This window comes from Camelus bactrianus, chromosome 9, assembly GCF_048773025.1.
Source record: "Camelus bactrianus isolate YW-2024 breed Bactrian camel chromosome 9, ASM4877302v1, whole genome shotgun sequence".
Lineage (NCBI taxonomy): Eukaryota > Metazoa > Chordata > Mammalia > Artiodactyla > Camelidae > Camelus > Camelus bactrianus.
In genome coordinates, this window is record NC_133547.1 from 45,764,893 (window position 1) to 45,786,885 (window position 21,993).

Below are 21,993 nucleotides of genomic sequence, written 5' to 3' on the forward strand. Positions count from 1 at the left end.
AATCTTGTTTACCTATTCTACATATGTCTGTCAGTATCTACAAATTTCGAACGCTCATTTTGTCCCTTCCCACCCTCCTCCCCACTGGCAACCACAAGTTTGTATTCTATGTCTGTGAGTCTGTTTTTGTTTTGTATTTATGTTCATTTGTCTTTCTTTCTTTTTCTCTCTCTCTCTCTTTCTTTCTTTTTTAGATTCCACATATGAGCAATCTCATATGGTATTTTTCTTTCTCTTTTTGGCTTACTTCACTTAGAATGACCTTCTCCAGGGACAGCCATGTTGCTGCAAATGGCATTATGCTGTCATTTTTATGGCTGAGTAGTTTTCCATTGTATAAATATACCACCTCTTCTTTATTCAGTCACCTGTTGTTGGACATTTAGGCTGTTTCCATGTCTTGGCTGTTGTAAATAGAGCTGCTATGAACATTGGGGTGCAGGTGTCATTTTGAAGTAGGGTTCCTTCTGGATATATGCCCAGGAGTGGGATTACTGGGTCATATGGTAAGTCTATTCCTAGACTTAGTGTCTGATGTACATTCCTGAGTTGTTTTATAGATACTGTAACTGCTACCAAAGGGCAAAAGCCAAATGCATTATGACCAGACTGCGGCCATGACATAAGCTGATCCACCTTGAGCGGCACTGAGTCTACGGCCAGCACAATTCCAAGAAGTGGCCTCAGGAGAATGGGATTAACTTTATTGCTAGTAATAATCTGTATTTCCACAGCATCAAAATAATTGTAGCTTGCTCTGCCCCTATGTGTAAGTGAGCAACTAAAACTGTCAGCAAAGAGATGCTTCAACCCCATGTGGATGTATTTCACCCTAAGACATCATGCCCTTTCTCAGCATGAAGCAGTTACAGAAGACAGACCCTCACCCATAATCCCATAGAAATGGAATGATACCTGATGAGGGGGATTTGTAAGCATCTCTGCAGGAAACCCCCCTCAGCAGGAAACCCCTTTTGTCTTGTCACTTTAGCAAAGCTACATTGTAACTAACTTTTGAGTCAGGCATCTCCATCCTTTTCAAATCTTTCGATCACAGAATACCTTGCCTAACTCGCTGGTTTTCTCCATAGATCAAAGAAGTAGAAACGGAGAGTAAGTAACTAACAAAAGGCCAGATTTCTTCCCTAGCTTCCCCTTCAGCAATCTCTCAAACTGTGTGAACAAGATTCCAGCTAAGGAAAGTTCACAAGGTGTGGACAAGCCTGTGTGCAGTGGGAGGTGGGAGACAACGACTCTGACCCCCTTATCTTAATGATCAACTGAGATGACCTCCTGTTTTCCCTTTAAAACTTTCATGGCTGAGCAGAATCTTTGGAGACGGTTTTGGGGGAGACTGAGTCCACCATCTCTCCAGACGGCCAGCATTCTGATTAAAGGCAACTTTCCTTTCTATCAACATTGACTCTCTTGAGTGTTGATTTTTGAGTTGGTAAGCAGTCGAACCCGAGTTTGGTAACACACTCTTACACCTTCCTGTGTACAGAAAAGCACTAAATCCCTTAACTTGAGATAATCTGGTTTTCTTTAATTAACAGTAATCTTTTGAAGTTCTGACTACTTAGTCTTTATTGCAAAAACTCCTATATATCCTGGCCCTCCCTACCTCTTCAGAGCACTCCTTCAGAGCTATCTGAGAGGCTGCCTCCGAAGCTTGAAGTCCTCAGAAAGTCCACCGAATAAAACAATTCTCAACTTTTAGGTTGTGCATTCCTTTCCAGTCAACATTAGCAAATGTTTTTTTTTTTTCCCCACTCTCTATGGAACTACTAATTTCTCAGCAATCAGCTGTCCTAGATCTGGAAGCAGGAAGTGGCGGTCCAGTGGGCCAGCTGTCCAGTTCAAAGGAAAATGCAGTGATGCGTCCCCATCTTCAGAGTGTGTCTCTGACATGTGCTTCTGAGACAGGGGCACAGAGAGGGGAGAAGGGGGACTCAGGGAAGGGCACAGGGCTGGCCCTCAGGAGCTCAGGCCTCTCACCGGGTGACTTTGGGCACTTGTCCCAGAGTTCAGTTTCCTGCCCTCTCGAGGGAGGGGCTGGATGAGACAGCCTCTTATACTGTATGGTTTTACGTTTCTTCAGCCTAAGCCTGGGATGCAGGTGAGAGCGGTAAGAACAAGGACAGGAGCAATCAGGAGTCATCTCAGAGATGACTTAACAGGTGACCGACCACAGGGTCACTGAGCAGCAGGAGACGGTGTTTGAAACTTGTCTCACTGGCATGTGTTTTGCACACTGAGATTTTCTCACACTGTCGGTGAGAAAAATCATTGCAGATTCGAATAGATTGTGGGTGCTGTGTTATCTAAAGGGCACAGGTTTTGGTGTCAGGCCCAGCTTCAAAAGGTCAGAACTGGGGTAGACAGCTGACCCTCCCTGAGCCCAAGCTGCCTTGTGTGTATAAAAAGGACACTAACATGCACCTCACAGGGTGGCTGAGAGGTGAGAGGAGTTTCCATAGAGGGAGCACCTAGCACAGTACCTGGTAGAATTCCTACAAATCATCTGTCCTCTTCCTTCCACGCACACGCCCCCTCCTCCCACTGCGGGGTGGGGAATCAAAGTGGAGAATGGAGTTAAACTGTGAATCCAAATTCATCAAGTACTCCCATGTTCCTCACTCACAACAGCCAAGGTACAGACACAACCTACGTATCTATCGACATATGAACGGATGAAGAGATGTGATCACATACAGCATACACACACAATGGGGTACTATTTGACCTTTAAAAGGAAGGAAATTGTGACATTTGCAAGACATGGATAAACCTGGAGCTCATTATGCTAAGTGAAATAAGCCAAACACTTGCACAGTATCACTTACCTGTGGAATCTTAAAAAAAAAAATCAGACTCACAGAAATAGAGTAAAAAGGTGGTTGCCAGTGGCTGGGTGCTGGTGGGTGCGTGAAATAGAAAGAGGCTGTTATAAAGGTACAAACTTTCAGTTATAAGATGAATAAAGTCTAATTATAATGTATAACATGGGAACTATAGTTGATGACACTGTATTGTATATTTGAAATTTGTTAAGAGAGCAGAACTTGTTCTAAGGTTCTCACCAAAAAAAAAAAAAAAGATAAATATGTGAGTTGATGGATGTGATAATTAACTTGATGGGAGAAATTCTATCACATTGTATGCTTTAAATATCTTACAATTTTATTTGTCAATTATACCTTAATAAAACTGAAAAATTAATTAATAAGAAGAAAAAAAAAAAGAAATTCATCATTATTTATCGAGCACTAAACGTATTTTGCCCTCCTCTCCCATACATTCGTGTATTCGCAACAACCACATGAACAGCTAATGCTGCTCTGCTCCTGCAGCAGAGAGGAAGATACTGATGGTCAGGGATGATTTCAGCTCAGAAATAGAACTGAGATCTGAAACTCTGTCTGCTGGATCCAACCCTAGTCTTTTCATAGATTCCTAGAGACATCTCCAGGGCAGATGCTCTGGGGGAGAAGTCCAAAGGGGGAGGACTTAACTTAGTGGGTGCTCCGGGCAGCCCCACGATTATGTGGTCTATTTAACATCCTCCTATTCTTGGCAGTGTGGGGAGAGGCTGGAGCCAGGGCCCTCTCACCGCTCATTCTGGCTGGAATGGAACCAGCCTCACCATCCACTTGGGGCCAGGGGGTCTCTCCGGCTTCCTAGGGCTAGCCAAGGCTTTTCTAGCATTGCCACTCCAGCCCTTCACAAATGGTGCTACGTACCTAGTGCCTTGAAGTTTTACCGTGATTTCACTCACCTGCTGTGAGGTGGGGGAGAGTGGCATTATCCTTAGGGACCAGGCCCGGGACCCTCCAGGACTGGCCGGAGGCCACGCCCCCGCACCCCCCCCCCGCTGAGACTCCTTTCCCCAGCTCTGCGCTCTGCGTCTCGTCTCGCCACCCTGGCTCCTCTGCCTTTCGGTCTTCTGTACTATGGGGTTCTCCACACCCAGGGGCTGCGGCGAGGGGAGGGCCTTCTGTCAAACCACTTGTGAAGTCAGTGCGAACAAGGCGCTCCTTTCTCTCCAGGGCCGCGAGCCAGTAATAGTTCCTTAATATGCACATCCTTCAACTTGCAGTGACACTCATTTTGCTGGTGATTACAGCTGGGCGGGTGTGGCGTGACCCCAGGGTGGGTGAGTCACTTCATCTGGCTGGTGCTTACATCCGGTCGGGTTCAGTGGCGCCTGCCTGCCCTGCCTGCCCCAGCTCAGGGCCCCAGTCACTCTCCCAGGAATGAAAACCTCCCCGCGTCGCCCTCCTGACCACACCAGCTCCTCAGGAAACAACCCCACCCAGGCTTCAGCTTTTTGACTTCGCCGCACGTGCCTGGTGACCCCTTCCTGGCGCAGCTTGGAACCCCAGTGTAGGCCCAAGTTTTTTGATGCCAGCTTTGTCCACACTGTTGGCTCCCGGATCATTCTCCAGTCCAGTCATCCACTAGCTAAGGTCTTGGGGTCAGGCAGACCTGGGTCCAAATCCTGGTTCTACCACTTCCTAGAAATGCAATTTTGATCATGCTACTACACTTCTACGAACCTTTGTTTTTCCATCTGTCTAATGGGGATAATAGTACTACCTGCCTCCCAGTGAGGGGTAAGATGCAGCAAGCAATGCACTTAGCACAGAGAATGGCACATAGCAAATGTTCTATGAATGACTGTGTGTGTGTAAATGCATGCACACACGTGTGAATGTGCATCTCTCCTGAGCACTTAACTTTACTGTGTTTTTTCACCATGTACCAATTAGAGCACCATGGGGCTACATTATCTCTCTCTTCTTAAGCATCCTGGTTTCTTATTTCATCCTTCCTTTTTTCCTTTGGTTCTAACCTCTTCCAGACCATTTTTTTCATAGCCCCTTGCAGCTTTCATGTCCTCCGTTCATCTTAAAAGGTTTATGATTGCAACATATCGATATTTTTTACATTTTTCAGTCTTATCCAACAGGACAGGAAATGAAAACTGATGGGCTAGCTGCAAAAATTAATTGAAGCAATAAATTATCTTTTTTAAAAAAGAACGCAAATTTGTAAAGGATGCAAATAGACAATTCACAGAAGAGCACGTCCAGAAGATCAAAAACATATCAAAAGATTTCAGACTCCAGTAATCAGGGAAATATAAATTTAAGTAGCAGTGAGTTACCTCTTTACTTCTATCAGAATGATCAAAATTCTGAGAGAGCGGTAATACCCATTGCTGGTGGGGATGCAGAGGAAAAGGTTACTTTAATCATTGCTCTTGGATTCCATAGCCTTTTAGAAAGCAATGTGGCAACGTCTATTAAAACTAAAATTAAAAATACGTATACCTTTTGACCTAGCAGTTCCACTCCTGGGAATCTATCCCATAAAAAAAAAAATACCAGAATGTATGGCTATGTGCATAAGGATGGAGAATGAATTGTTGTTTACGGTGGAAAACAAACAAAATGGAGAAAATGTCCTTCAAAAAGGGTACTGTTGAATATATTAGGACGTGCCAGGGAATATTCCGTAGCTACTAAGAAGAATCAATTGGAGCTTTATCAGGTGGCTCATAGGGATTATCAAGAATAATTGAGGAGAAAAAGCAAAGTGCAGGACACTGGTTATAAAATTGTCCCATTTTAAAGAAGAAATAATGCCACCACCACCACCCCCCCATTGTGCACGGGCGCCAACACACGTGAATGTGGAGAAAAACATGGCAGCATTCAGACCCAGTGGTCATCATGGTTTTTGAGGGAAGGACAGTCATGTGGCAGGAGAGGGATGGGGAAGGGAGAGAGGACCCAATTAGAAGAAAAGAAAAAGAAATGAACTTACTTACAAAGCAGAAACAGGGTCACAGACATAGGAAACAAACTTATGGTTACCAGCGGGGAAAAGGGGTGGGAAGGGGTAAATTAGGAGTTCAGGATTCGCAGATACTAACTACTATGTATAAAATAGATAAACAAGTTTCTACTGTATAGCACAGGGAACTATACTGAATATCTTGTAGTAACCTTTAATGAAAAAGAATATGAGAACGAATATATGTATGTGTATGTGTGAAGTGAAATATTATGCTGTACACCAGAAATTGACACAACATTGTAAACTGACTATACTTCAATTTAAAAAATTGCATCATTAAAAAAAAAGTAAGGGAGAATAAAGACTGCATTGACATTAAAACTACAAATACATGACAATCACATTTATGTATTGATGGAAAAGTATGTGTGTGAGTAGGTGCAAGAAGAAAATTTTAAATTATGTATACATATCTTAAACATCTTTGTTAACCTGTAACATCCAAATGTATATTCCCTCACCAATAGTTTGACATAGAGCCAAGATCTTTTCACTGAGAATAAGTCTGTTTGGGGTGTTGGGAGTCCACCCCACCCTGCCTTTTGTACAAAAATCACAACCTTAATGCTTTGTCTACAATTTCTAATCTCAGTTTCTGTAGAGAGGAGGGAGAACTTAGAGACCTGGAAAACAACTTTAATACAGGAACCTCTAGATATTATGCTTCGTCCCTAATCTATTCCGTTGCCTTGCCTACACCCAATTCAACAATGATCTTATTTTGGGATCTCTCCTTTACTGTCTCTCCAAAACTGTCAACTTGGTTCCTAAAGAAGCAATCATTCTCTTTCTTTTGCATTCACATTTCCTCAGTTTATGGGACATTTGTTAAGATACGAATAAAATAGATGTAGGAATAAATACATCTCACTGTAGGTGACATTCACATCCACAGGTAGATGCCGTTGTGTGTGGCATCCTGGAAGGTGTGGATATTCTCTGGCAGCACATTCAATGAACCCACCACGAGGAAGCAGCAGTCAGTATGTTTCACAGAGAGAATGCACAGGGTCCTGGAAGCTGGCAAGTCAGTTACAAGAGGTAGCACTTCACTGAAAACCCTTATGTGCTGTGAATTTGTAAGTAGGTAGCTGGCCTATTGGGTCATATCCAGCTCTCAGATTATGTGAACCTGTCAATTATTCTGTGATTGAAATATCTAAGGCTGCAAGTGGGTATCGGACTTAGGAGGCATGGAGAATTACAGCCTTCTTTTTGCAATACGTCATGTAGCATTTTGCTAATATGGCAGAAAGTCTGGGGCAAGTAGCTTGGCTTGGGTGGACAGATCTCATGCTTACAATCCTGTCTCAGGACAGGTGCTGCAGTGCTGGGACAGGACTCTGGCCCAGCTTCAAGTCCCCTAACCTGCTGCTGTGTAACTTGGGGCACACCATCCTATGTCACTCCTTCTGTTGCCTTGTCTGCAAAATCGAGTGACACTATCCAACTCAGAGTTGCTTTGAGGCTCATATGAGATGAATGTTCATAAAGTATTTGCCACAATGACAGGACCATCTGGATTATTTTCATGTGTGTGCACCCTATGTAATACTGGTAGCAACGGGATGGGGTGCAGGACTCCATCCCTATAAGCAGTAAGGTTTACAACAAGGAACCTACCCTTTAGAGGCCGATGGATGGGATCTGGATACACTTTCACCAGGAATTCACTGCACAACCTTGGCAAGTCACTGAATCTCTCTGGGAACCAGCTTTGTCACCTAAGAAATGGAGAACAATAGTAGAGAAATCACATCTAGCTTGAGCAGTTATGCTGAGGATTAAATAGAGGTTAGAGTCCAAAGATGTCTGGAATGTAGGAGAGGTTTAGTAGAGGTCATTCTTGTGGATGTCACTCTTAGTCTACAAAGATCTAGTTTCTATAACTCCACTTACTTCTGACTCTGAGTTCTCATTTCTCTTTGTTGGTGGAAAGCTTCAACCCCAGCCCTTCCTGGGGAGCACCCTACTCTGGGATCGTGGACTGTTATTTCCCATGGTAAAGAACCTGGGGGTGGAGAGTGGTTGACCTTGATCTTCCATCCACACCAGATGGGTTGGATGTCCTTTGCTCTGTCCATCTGTCCTGTGGCTCTCCATTGCTTCCACGACATACAGTGCACAATTATCTCTGAGGCCCAAAGCCAGGAAACCAATGAGTGCAAGACAATAGGGAAGAATAGGGCCTGTGGATAAAGTGATGCCCATCTAAAGGCATCCAAACTCAAAACAAATGTTTAGCCCTGTGAGGGCCAAATAAAACACACCTTAGGCTGATTGGGCAAAAGGGCCTCTTTACTGCTCTGTGGTCACAGTGGGCCTGCCCTCACCTCAGGGCCTCTGCTGGGAATGCTCATCCCCAGGGATCCGTTTCTCACCCTCTTAGAGTTCTACCGGCAAGGCCGCTCTTCCCCACTTCCGATACTCCCTTCTTCCTTGTTTTATTCTCCTCTATATCCCTTAGCACCGTACTTACTTTATTTATCCTGTTTAATGTTTATCTCCACCCACTTGAATGCAGGCCCATGAAGGCAGATTTTCATCTGTTTACTATTTTTTTTAACTTTTTTTTATTGAGTTACAGTCATTTTACAATGTTGTGTCAAATTCAAGTGTAGAGCACAATTTTTCAGTTATACATGAACATACATACATTCATTGTCACATTCTCTTTCACTGTGAGCCACCACAGGATCCTGTATATATTTCCCTGTGCTACACAGTACAATCCTGTTTATCTATTCTACATTTTGAAATCCCAGTCTGTCCCTTCCCACCCCTCGTCCCCCTGGCAACCACAAGTTTGTATTCTATGTCTATATGTCTGTTTCTGTTTTGTATTTATTTATTTATTTTTTTTAAGATTCCACATATGAGCGATCTCATATGGTATTTTTCTTTCTCTTTCTGGCTTACTTCACTGAGAATGACATTCTCCAGTAACATCCATGTTGCTGCAAATGGCGTTATGTTGTCAGCTTTTATGGCTAAACAGTATTCCATTGTATAAATATACCACTTCTTTTTTATCCAGTCATCTGTTGATGGACATTTAGGCTGTTTCCATGTCTTGGCTACTGTAAATAGTGCTGCTATGAACATTGAGGTGCAGGGGTCATTTTGAAGCAGGGTTCCTTCTGGATATATGCCCAGGAGTGGGATTCCTGGGTCATATGGTAAGTCTATTCCTAGTTTTTTGAGGAATCTCCATACTGTTTTCCACAGTGGCTGCACCAAACTACATTCCCACCAGCAGTGTAGGAGGGTTCCTTTTTCTCCACAGCCTCTCCAGCATTTATCATTTGTGGATTTTTGAATGATGGCCAATCTGACTGGAGTGAGGTGATACCTCATAGTAGTTTTGACTTGCATTTCTCTGATAATTAGTGATATGGAGCATTTTTTCATGTGCCTATTGATCATTTGTATTTCTTCCTTGGAGAATTGCTTGTTTAGGCCTTCTGCCCATTTTTGGATTGGGTTGTTTGTTTTTTTCTTATTAAGTCATATGAGCTGCTTATATATTCTGGAGATCAAGCCTTTGACAGTTTCATTTGCAAAAATTTTCTCCCATTCTGTAGGTTGTCGTTTTGTTTTACTTATGGTTTCCTTTGCTGTGCAGAAGCTTGTGAGTTTCATTAGGTCCCATTTGTTTATTCTTGCTTTTATTACTATTGCTTGTGTAGACTGCCCTAGGAGAGCATTTTTGAGATGTATGTCAGATAATGTTCTGCCTATATTTTCTAGGAGGTTTATTGTGTCTTGTCTTATGTTTAAGTCTTTGACCCATTTTGAGTTTATTTTTGTGTATGATGTAAAGGAGTGTTCTAGCTTCAATGATTTACATGCAGCTGTCCAGTTTTCTCAACATCATTTGCTGAAGAGACTGTCTTTATTCCATTGTGTATTCTTGCCTCCTTTGTCGAAGATTAGTTGACCAAAAGTTTGTGGGTTCATTTCTGGGCTCTCTATTGTGTTCCATTGGTCCATATGTCTATTTTTGTACCAATACCATGCTGTCTTAATTACTGTAGCTCTGTAGTATTGTCTGAAGTCTGGGAGAGTTATTCCTCCAGCCTCTTTCTTTTTCTTCAGTAATGCTTTGGCAATTCTAGGTCTTTTGTGGTTCCATATAAATTTTATTATGATTTGTTCTAGTTCTGTGAAGTATATCCTGGGTAATTTGATAGGGATTGCATTAAATCTGTAGATTGCCTTGGGCAGTATGACCATTTTAACTATATTGATTCTTCCAATCCAGGAGCATGGGATGTCTTTCCATTTTCTTACATCTTCTTTAATTTCCTTCATCAGTGTTTTCTAGTTTTCCATGTATAAGTCTTTCACCTCCTTGATTAGATTTACTCATAGGTATTTTATTACTTTGGGTGCTATTTTAAAGGGGATTGTTTCTTTACTTTCTTTTTCTGTGGATTCATCATTAGTGTAAAGAAATGCAACTGATTTTTGAACGTTAATCTTGTAACCTGCTACCTTGCTGAATTCTTCAATTAGTTCTAGTAGCTTTTGTGTGGACCTTTTAGGGTTTTCTACATATAGTATCATGTCATCTGCATATAGTGACACTTTTACCTCTTCTTTTCCAATTTGGATCCCTTTTATTTCTCTCTCTTGCCTGACTGCTGTGGCTAGGACTTCCAAGACTATGTTGAATAGGAGTGGTGATAGTGGGCAGCCTTGTCTTGTCCCAGATTTTAGCAGGAAGCTTTTGAGTTTTTCATCGTTGAGTACTGTGCTGTCTGTAGGTTTGTCATATATAGCTTTTATTATGTTGAGATATGTTCCCTCTATACCCACTTTGGTGAGAATTTTTATCATAAATGGGTGTTGAATTTTATCAAAAGATTTTTCTGCATCTATTGAGATGATCATGTGGTTTTTGTCCTTTCTCTTGTTGATGTGATATAGTACATTGACTGATTTGCGTATGTTGAACCACCCTTGTGTCCCTGGGATGAACCCCACTTGATCATGATGTATAATCTTTTTTATGTGCTGTTGGATTCTATTTGCTAGTATTTTGATAAGGATTTTTGCATCTATATTCATCAGTGATATTAGTCTGTAATTCTGTATTTTGGTGGTGTCTTTGCCTTGTTTTGGTATCAGGGTGATGATGGCTTCATAGAATGAGTTTGGGAGTATTCCCTCCTTTTCAATCTTCTGGAAGAGTTTGAGAAGGACTGGCATGGGTTCTTCTTTGTATGTTTGGTAAAATTCCCTGGTGAAGCCGTCCAGTCCTGGACTTTTATTTGTAGGGAGGTTTTTTATTGCTAATTTGATTTCATTTCTAGAGATCGATTTGTTCAGGTGGTCAATTTCTTCTTGATTCAATCTTGGTGGACTGTATGTTTCCAGAAACTTGTCCATCTCCTCTAGGTTATCCATTTTGGTTCCATAAAGTTTTTCATAATATTCTCATATGATATTCTGTATTTCTATGTTATTTGTTGTAATTTCTCCATTTTCCTTTCTTACTTTGCTAATTTGTGCTCTCTCTTTTTTCTTCTTCGTGAGTTTAGCCAGAGGTTTGTCAATTTTATTTACTTTTTCAAAAAACCAGCTTTTGGTTTGATTGATTTTTTTCTATGGTTTTTTAAATCTCTATTTTATTTATTTTCTCCCTGATCTTTATTATTTCCTTGCTTCACTGACTTTTGGGTGTTTTTGCTCTTCTTTTTTTAGTTCTTTTAGCTGGGTTAGATTGTTTATTTGAGATTGTTCTTTTTTGAGGAAGGCCTGAATCACTATAAACTTCCCTGTTAGCACTGCCTTTGCTGCGTCCCGTAAGTTTTGTGTAGTTGTGTTTTCATTTCCATTTGTCTCACGGCATTTTTTAATTTCAACTTTGATTACATCACTGACCCACTGGTTTTTTAATAGCATGTTGTTTAATCTCCATGCTTTCCTTTTGTTCTCCTTTGTTTCTCTGTAGTTGATTTCTAGTTTCATGGCATTGCGATCAGTAAAGATGCTTGAGATAATTTCTATCTTCTTAAAATTGTTGAGGCTTCTTTTGTGCCCAAGTACATGATCAATCCTAGAAAATGTTCCATGTGCACTTGAAAAGAATGTCTATCCTATTTGGGGGGGGGGGGGTGTAATGCTCTGAAAATATACACCAAATCTAATTTTTGTATTGTATCATTTAATTTCTCTGTTGCCTTATTTATTTTCTGTCTGGAAGATCTGTCTAGTGATGTTAATGCAGTGTTAAAATCTCCAACAATGATTGTATTCCCATCAGTTTCCCCCTTTACCTCTGTTAGTAGTTGTTTTATGTACTTAGGTGCTCCTATGTTGGGTGCATATATATTAATGATTGTAATATCCTCATCTTGTATTACTCCCTTAATCATTATAAAATGTCCTTCTTTACCTTTCTTTATGGCCCTTGTTTTAAAGTCTATTTTGTCTGAAATCAGTACTGCTACACCTGCTTTTTCGGCTTTTCCATTTGCAAGGAATATGCTTTTCCATCTTTCACTCTCAATCTATATGTGTCCTTCTCCTTAAAGTGGTCTCTTGTATGCAGCATATTGAAGGTTCTTGCTTTATTATCCAGTCTGCCACTCTACATCTTCTGACTGGAGCATTTAGTCCATTAACATTTACAGTAATTAATGATAGATGAGTGTTTATTGCCATTTTGAACTTATTTTTGCGGTTGATTTGGTATTTCCTCTTTGTTCCTTTCTTCTTCCTTTCATGGTTTGGCAATTTTCCTTTGTATTATCTTGGATTTTATTTAGTTTTTGAGACTCACTTGTAAGTTTCTGGCTTGTGGTTACCCTTTTTTGTAAGTATTAACCTATTACTATAACTGTTTGTACTAAACAGATAGTAATATAATCTCAAACCCATCCTAAGGAGAACAAACAATTTTTGAAAAAAGAAGAAAGAAAAAAAATACTCTATATTTTCTTGCTTCCCTCTCCCACTCTTAATGATTTGGATGTCTTCTTTTACAATTTTGTGTTTATTCTATTTGTAATTCATGGCAGATATCACCTTTTCAGTTATGAGTTTCTCATTTCTGTATCATCCTGCTTCTTTTCTATTTAGAGTAGACCTTTCAATATTTCTTTTAGCATGAGTTTAGTGTTGCTAAACTCTTTTAGTTTTTGCTTGTCTGTGAAATTCTTTCTCTCTCCTTCTAAAGGATAGCCTTGTTGGATAAAGCATCCCAGGCTGCATCTTTTTTTCATTCAGGACTTTGAATATATCTTGCAATTCCCTTCTGACCTGTAGTGTCTGTGTAGAGAAATCAGCTGAGACCCTCATGGGGGTTCCCTTGTAAATCATTCTTTGTTTTTCTCTTGCTGCCTTTAGGATCATTTCTTTATCCTTGACTCTGGCCATCTTGATTATGATTATGTCTTGGTGTGGGTCTGTTTGGGTTCTTCCTGTTTGGGACCCTCTAAGCCTCCTGTACTTGGATATCTGATTCCTTCTTTAGGTTTCAGAAGTTTTCAGTCATGATTTCTTCAAATACCTTTTCAATCCCCTTTGTTCTTTCTTCCCCTTCTGGAACCCCTATTATGCGTAGATTGGAACGCTTTATGTTATCCCATAGGTCCCTTTTATTGTTTTCATTGTTTTTTACTTGTCTTTCTCTCAGCTGCTCTTTTTTTTTATTATTCAAATTAAAAGCATTCAATAGAAATTCTTAATTACAGATGGTAGGATTTAGCATCCTTCAAAGGGCCTGCTATTTTTTTTTTTAACATTTTTTATTGATTTATAATCATTTTACAATGTTGTGTCAAATTCCAGTGTAGAGCACAATTTTTCAGTTATACATGAACATATATATATTCATTGTCACATTTTTTTCTCCTTGAGCTAACATAAGATCTTGTATATATTTCCCTGTGCTATACAGTATAATCTTGTTTATCTATTCTACAATTTTGAAATCCCAGTATATCCCTTCCCACCCCCCACCCCCTTGGCAACCACAAGTTTGTATTCTATGTCTATGAGTCTATTTCTGTTTTGTATTTATGCTTTGTTTGTTTGTTTTTTTAGATTCCACATACGAGCGATCTCATATGGTATTTTTCTTTCTTTTTCTGGCTTACTTCACTTAGAATGACATTCTCCAGGAGCATCCATGTTGCTGCAAGTGGCGTTATGTTGTCAGTTTTTATGGCTGAGTAGTATCTCTCAGCTGTTCTCATTGGGTGCTTTCTGTTGTCCTGTCTTCTAGGTCACTTATTCGTTCCTCTGCATTATCTAGCCTGCTTTGTACAGCCTTTAGATCAGTTCTCATTTCAGCTAATGAGTACCAGTTCTACTTGGCTCTTCTTTATAGCTTCAATTTCATTTTTGACATATTTTATATCTCTAAACACTATCTCTTTTAGTTCCCTCAGTACTTTGATCACTCCTTTTTTGAAATCTTGATCTAGTAGGCCATCAATGTCTATTTCATTGATCGTGTTTTCAGGGGATTTCTCTTGCTCTTTTAATTGGGAGTGGTTCCTCTGCTTCTTCATATTGCTTATATCTCTCTGGCACTGTGGCTTAAGGAGTATCAGTTACCTATTGTCATCCTTAAGGAGTTTATTTATTTATCTATCTAAAGCCTATGCAGGAATAAAACTTTAAAAAAAAGAAACTTTAAGAGAATGGAGGAAAAAAAGGTTGAAAACAGTGTATAATCAATAATAGAAGAGCAAGTTGAAGCAGAACAACAGTCGAGATGAGACGTCTTTTAAAAACCTTAATAAAAATGAGAAAAAAATAAAAAAAAATACTTAAAACCTGTGAATAATCAATAACAGGAGATCAAAACCAAGAGAATTAAAAATGAAATTAGGTGGGTTTTTATAAATAATAATAAACAGATTTTAAATGAAAAATTTTAAAGGGATTAAAAATGTAAACATATACAATTGTTTAAAAAGTAAAGATTAAAAAGGTAATAGAAAATATAACAGATATAAAAAAGATTAAAAAAAAAAAGTGTCCTCCTGGAGACTGCACTCTTAATGGTTTTATCGAGAAGTCTTTCTGTTTTCACCCTGTTTCAAACTCAGCTTGCTGTTTCCAGAGGCCCTCCGGGGGTGCCCTCCTCTCTGCTGCTCCCAGTGCCTGTCAGCAATAAGATCGCGCCCCCTCCCAGCACTGGGTCAGGTGTTGCTCTCCTTCGCTGTGGGCAGGTGGGTCACTCCACCTCCCGATGCCACAGTCAGATGCTGCGCTGGGGGGAGGGAAGTGGGTGGGTCGCGGCCCCTCCCAGCACCACAGGTGCTGCGTTCCTGCCAGGAAGGCAGTGGCTGCCCGCCCTCTCCCTGCGCCGGTCACTATGCTGCTCTATGCAGCTGCCCGCTCCGCCTCCGGTCGGCGCTCTGTAGGCGGGCTCGGGGAAGACTGCAGAACGGCCCCACTGCTCGTTCCAAAACTCAGCTCCCTGTTTGTCTTAGCCACGCAAGTTCTCTGAGGTACCAGGGCAGAAAGATCCTATCTGCCTCGGGCTGTAAACAAGTCTCAGCTCTGCCTAGGAGGTTGCGGAGGCCCCAGTGCGGATTCAGGGCTCGGCCCCGCCCCCGCCCCGGCGCTGCGCACAGGAGGAGATGGCGGCTGTGGCCGCGCCCCACCTCTCTTCTCCCGAGAAGCACCAGTAATGGCGCCTCGGGTCTGAGGAGACAAAGGCTATGGCGCCCCTCCCCCAGGACACACAAGCAGTGTTGCTTTGCTTTTTTTTTCCGTAACTTATGGGGAGCCCAGGCTGTTCTGCTCTGTATCCCCTCCCAGCCACAACACACAGCCCCCTCAGTTCCCCGGGGCTGCCTCAGTGCAGCCGCCCCAGGCCTCCGCCCGGCTCGGGCGGCCTGTCCCGGCCCCAGCCGCCGGCCCACATCTCGGGATGCGTGTCACAGAGACCCTTTGTGCCCGTTTAACTTAGTTCTGTCGGTCAAGGGGTGCTCCGTACAGATCCGAGCCTCGGAGGCTCCCCCTCCGTCTCCGGCCTCTCCATTGGAGAGGGAGGTTCAGCGAACGAGCGCTAATCCTCCTTTGCCGCTCCCTCCCCTCGGGACCAGTCCCACACTGTTTTGCTTTTTCTTCTTTTTTTCCTTTTCTCCTACCAGATTTTTGGTGTCTTTGTCTTTCGATGTTCTGTCGGAGTTCAGCAGGTGCTCTGGTTGGCTCAGTGGGTCCGCAGATGTGAGTCTTGGTGTGTTTGTGGGAGAGAGTGAGCTACGAGCGTCTTTCTACTCCGCCATCTTGCTTCTCTCTCATCTGTTTACTATTATACCCCAAGTGCCCAGAACAGTGCCTAGCACATAGTAAGGCACTCAGTAAACGTGTTGAATGAAAAGATGGATGGATGGATGGATGGATGGATGGATGGATGGATGGATGGATGGATGGATGGATAGCTGGATGGATCAATGGGTGAATGACTTCACTGCTGAATGGGTGAATTGGTTTTCCTTCTCTTCTTATATATATATATCACACAATGGAAAAAGATGAAATCTTGCCATATGCAACAACACGGATGGACCTTGAGGGTACTGCATAAGTGAAGAAAGAAAATCAGGTGAAGAAAGAAAATATCCTATGATTTCACTCATGTGTGGACTTTTAAAAATAGAAAACAAAACAAACAAAAACCAAAATAAATGAATATAAACCAAACCAAGCAAAAATAAACACATAAATACGGAGAACAGAGTAATGGTTACCAGAGGGGAAAGGCTGGGGGAGTGGGGAGGGCCATACAGTTAAAAGGGATCAACTGTGTGGTGAAGGATGGAAACTAAATTTTTGGTGGTGACATACTAATGTTTACAGAAGTAGAAATACAATATTGTACACATGAAATTTATATAATATTATAAACCAATGTTACCTCAATAAAAAACAAATTTTTAAAAATAAAAATAAAAAAATAAAGGCACAAGAGGTGAGGTGATGTCAGGAGGCTGGTGAGGGAGGTGGTTTTGACTGGGGCCCTTGTCAGCGATTCCCTAATCAAGACACAGGGGCCTGCTGCTTTGATTGCTAGTACTCCCTTTGCACAAAAGGGTCTTGGAATAGAAGATCTTGAGCAAGAAAAAGATCAAGAAGAGGAAGAGCCTAGAGGAAGAGGAAGGGCTTTTTTCTTATTCTGTAGGCATCAGACGTTAACACAGGCAGCCTGGGCAAGCCACGCATTTGGCCACTTTGCTCTCACTTCCGCCATCATCCACCACTTCCGTTCCGACCAGAAGACCGGGTACCTCCCAAGATGGCGAGCACCACAACCCCTGGCAGGGCACTGAGCTGCAGCCAGGCCTCCCGCTGCATGGTCCCTGCAGCCAGCGCCATGCTTCCCTGGGCTCCTGTTCAAATCTGACACTGGGTAGGGGGTTTAAAACTAAGGGTACTAAGGGTGGATTTTAGGAGACACCCCTGTGTCACAGAAAAGCATCTGAGTGGAGGCCAAGATTTTGGGGCTCCTGTTTCTGGTTCTTTCGCTGAACTAGCTGTGAGTGCTTGGTCCAGTTACCTTCCCTCTCTGTGCCTCGGTTTACTCAACTAATGAGACCTCCGAGGACCCCTCCAGCTTTAAGTCGAGGAGGTAGAATTCAGCATAGTATCTGGTCCCTTTGCTACGTGGTCAACGTAAGTGGTTGAAAGCAAGCCCTCTCTCTAGAGAACACCTGAATTAAGGATAGACTCCTTCTTTGAGTAAACAGGAAACTTGGAAAAAAGTTTTAGAGGGCTCCCAACTATAGGTGGGAAATTAACCACACACATCTATCTTCTCAGTATGGCTTGGCGGTCAACAGCCTCTGGGGTTCCGCCTGGGCTTGAATCCTGCTTCTGCCGCTTTTAACTGGCTGACCTTTGACCAGTGCCTGTCAGTTTCTTATCTGTGAAACAAGGAGAGTGACAGTACCTGCCTGTCCCTTGGACAGGGCTGCCAGTGGAGGCAGAGTCCTTGGGGAGTAGCGCCAGGGGATGCAGAGATGGGTATGACCAGAACACAAGGCTGAGGGCTGCGGGTGTAGAGCAGATTGTTGACGGTGGAAAGGAGGCTCCAACGGACACCCCTGGAAGGGAACGAGGAGCGGGGCAGGGAGCACGGGGCAGTGTAGGAATGGGAGTGCAGAAGAAGGCAGATGACCAGGGGACGTGTACACTGGGCAGAGTGTGCCTAAGGGTGGCGGGGGGAGAAACACAACGGGACACTCTGTCTCAAGATTCTAAATTCAACTCTGGTTTAAGGGGCTTTCAGACACTCATTAGCTAATGTCTGAAGCTAGTTCTTTGCTCAGACTTTCAAACAGAAAGTTGCTTTGTGACCTGGTAACTTTTGGCCCCGGGTAGAGTAGGGGAAATGTAGTCAAGAGTCCTGAGGGGAAGGAAGTTCCCTATACAGACGTTCAGCATCCGAAGAGCTGAACAAAGGCTGAGGAGCTGACGGGGGAGGGATGGGACGCCAGACCACTCCTCTAATTCCTTAGTCCTTTTTTTTTTATAATAATAGTTTTATTAGAACATAATTTATGTACCATACTGTCCACCCGCTTAAAGTATACAGTTTTAGTCTGTTTACAGTTGTACAATGACTACAATTAATTTTAGAACATTTTCACCCCAGTCACTCCCTCCCCGCATCCAACATCCCCCTCCCAGCCCTACTCTGGTAATTTTGTATAAATAAAAATTATATACTATGTCATCTCTTTAGATTGGCTTCTTTCACTTAGCATGTTTTCAAGGTTCATCCATGCTGTAGTGTGTATCAGACCTTCATTACTTTTTATACTGAATACTATGCCACTATATGGATAGACTGCCTTTTTTTTATGTATCTGCTCATCCGTGGATGGATGTTTGGATTATTTCCACTGTTTGGCTGTTGTGAATACTGACCGATGAACATCCGTGTACAGGCCTTTGGGTGGACGCACATGTTTATTTCTCATGGGTATATACCAAGGAGTGGAACTCCTGGGTCACGTGGTTGTACTTCCTTCCTTCTTTGCACACACTTCCATTTTAGGACTTGGTAAACTCGCCACTAGTGCTCACAGGCCTCCTTGCCCTGTCACACCATGTGTTTTTTTCATCGCACACACCCTGCAAAACCTAGTGTCTAGGAAGCACTAAACAAATATGTGGGGGGCCCTCCATGGTGTCAGATGATGCTGACAGGCAAAGTAAGATAAGGTCTGAGGAGTGCCCATTGGATGTTAGAATGAGGGGGTCATCACTAAGCTTGGCAAGTAGCAGGGGGTGAAAGCCTGACCGAAGTGTGTCCAAAAGAGAATGGGGATGCAGAGAGGGTATAGCTTAAGTGATGGGGAGCATGCTTAGCATGCATGAGGTCCTGGGTTCAATCCCCATCACCTTCTCCAAAAATAAATAAATAGGTAAACCTAATTACCCCCCCCCAAAATTAAAAAATTTAAAAAATTACAAAAAGAAAAAGAATGGGGAGAGGGAATCAGGAAAAGGAAGTACAGATCATTCTTCTGAGGGACCTTTTATAAAATATAGCAGAAAAATGAGATAAGAGCTGGGTGCAAAAGTGCAAAGAAGAGTATTTTGGGTTTTGCTACAATGAGGTATCACCTCACACCAGTCAGAATGTCCATCATTAAAAAGTCCACAAACAATAAATGCTGGAGAGGGTACGGAGAAAAGGGAACCCTCCTACACTGCTGGTGGGAATGTAGTTTGGTGTAGCCATTATGGAAAACAGTATGGAGATTCCGTAAAAAACTAAAAATAGACTTACCCTATGATCCAGCAATACCACTCTTGGGCATATATCTGGAGGGAACTCTAATTTGAAGACACCTGCACCCCAATGTTCATAGCAGCACTGTTTATAATAGCCAAGACATAGAAACAAACTAAATGTCTATCAACAGATGACTGGATAAAGAAGTTGTGATATATTTATACAATGGAATACTACTCAGCCATGAAAAAACATCATTTACAGCAACATTGATGGACCTGGAGATCATCATACTAAGTGAAGTAAGCCAGACAGAGGAAGAAAAATACAATATGTTATTACTCATATGTGGACTCTAAAAAAAAAAAGACACTAATGAACTCAATTACAAAACAGATACAGAGTCACAGACATAGAAAACAATTTTATGGTTACCAGAGAAAAAGGGAGTGGGAAAGGATAAATTTGGGAGTCTGAGATTTTTAAATGATAACCATTATACATAAAAATAGATTAAAAAAACAAATTTCTTCTGTATAACACAGGGCACTATATTTAATATCTTACAATAATCTTTAATGAAAAAGAATATATGTGTGAATATGTATGACTGAAACATTATGCTGTACACTGGAAATTGACACGACATCGTAAACTGACTATATACTTCATGGTTTTTGAAGCTATGAGAAAAAGCATGTTTGCATAATGCTATAGAAAGGTAAAAGCTGATGGGGAGAGAGGTGGGCAAAGACAAAAGTGAGGTCTTTAAGCAGATGAGGGGAGATGTGATCCTGTGAATAAGCTGTGTGAATGCTTCATCCCCTAAAATTCGTATGTTGAAACCCTAACCCCCCATGTGACTATGGAGATAAGGTCTGGGAGGAGGTTCAATGAGGCCATAAAGGTGGGGACCCAATCCAGTAGAGCTGGTGTCCGGATAAGAGAAAGAGACACCTGCCACACAAGGACACAGCCAGCCAGAAGAGCCCTCACTGGGAACCACACTGGCGGCACCTTGATCTTCCTAACCAGTAGCATGGGGAGAAATAAATTTCTGTTTTTAAGCCACCCAGTCTATGGTATTATGCTATACCCTGAGCAGACTAAGACAAGAGGAGTGAGTGGTTTGGGAGGAAGGAGCAAGGAAGAGTCCAGCCGCAGTAACGGGGAGAGTGAAGCCGTGGGTGCCCATGCAGCTGGGGTGGAGGTGTGCGGGGCAAGGGCTTTCTTCAGTGCTTTTGTTTTTTCCCAGTGATATGGGGAGCCAGGTGAGCGGCTGAGAGTGAGGACACAGGGTTGCAGATCTAAGAAGAGCCATGAGGAGGCTGTGAACAGACCAGGGCCCTGCAATGAGGACACCTGAGAAACACCGTGATTCCATTTGAGGTTTGCAGTTGTTGAAGTGAAACTGATCAGCCTGGTGGTGTGTTTCTCCAGGATGTTCAGCAGTTTGGATGCAGGGAGGGAACTTGTAGAGGAGACTGTAACCGTGGCTGGGGTTTGGCCAAGTGAGAGGATAGAGAGTGAGGATACAGGAGTGATTACACCGATGAGCTCCCACTGGAGGCCCCAGGCTGTGAGGCAGACGAGGGATCAAAGCAGCCGAGGGTCAGGGAAGAGGCAGGATGGCCGGCGTGCAGGTCCTGGTAGGGTGGCAGGAGTTTGGGAGTCGGGGCCCTCAAGGCTGTGGTGTGGAAGACTGTGAGCAGAGAGGGAATGCTTGTAACTGAGACAGTGAGGGGCTGCGGGTATTGGTGAGGAAAAGGTCAGAGCCGGGCCAGGGCAGGGATGGGAAAGGGAGGAGATGAGATCCCTGGGGGAGACCATGCCAGGGTATTGGATTTGTAGGTTTTGAAAACACTCAGATTCTGAAAGGAGCGGTTCTAAGAGACAGTGATTTCCACCTGGTGCTAGAAGCTTCACGGCACGAGACACCCAACAGTTAGAGTGTGGAAAACGGCTATCAGGTGGTGGCAATCTGCTGTTGGAAGGAGCAGTGCTCTGGAAGCAGAGTAGAGCCGGGAGGACACCCCCCCCCCCAAATCGCCCCATCTAGGCCCAGTGTACAAGGTGCACAGAGGAGGAGCTTCCCCTTGAGAGGGCTGCGGGAGGCGGTGTCCTCAGGGAGAGTCAGAAAGCGGACCTTCGACCTTTGTAGAAGAGGATGCTGGAAATTTTACTCTTGTTGGGTGGGGTCCAAGAGGGCCAGGCAGAACATACGCGGACCAAAGTCTGGAAGATAAACGCTCTTCTGGGAGTCCTGGGCTCCCTCTAGGGCCTGGAATAAAGGGTTTGCTAAGATTAGTCGAAGACACGCCGATGGGAAGCTAAGCCGCCTGGAGGTGGGGGAGAAGCTGGATCTTCCCAGTTCTCAGGGCTCCGGGCCGGCCTCCCTCTTGCCGATGGCTGTG

The 21,993-nt window shown here is 42.9% G+C and overlaps 1 protein-coding gene across 1 annotated transcript in view; it reads right to left on the reverse strand.

Moving 5' to 3' along the window:
• Positions 1-19,983: 19,983 nt before the first annotated feature.
• The window catches only part of CD58 (CD58 molecule), a 36,402-nt gene continuing 34,392 nt past the window's right edge, over positions 19,984-21,993 (reverse strand). Inside the window, exon 6 of the mRNA XM_074370266.1 lies at positions 19,984-21,860. The gene's annotated coding sequence lies outside the window, so the exon portion shown is untranslated. The remainder of the gene's footprint in view (positions 21,861-21,993) is intronic.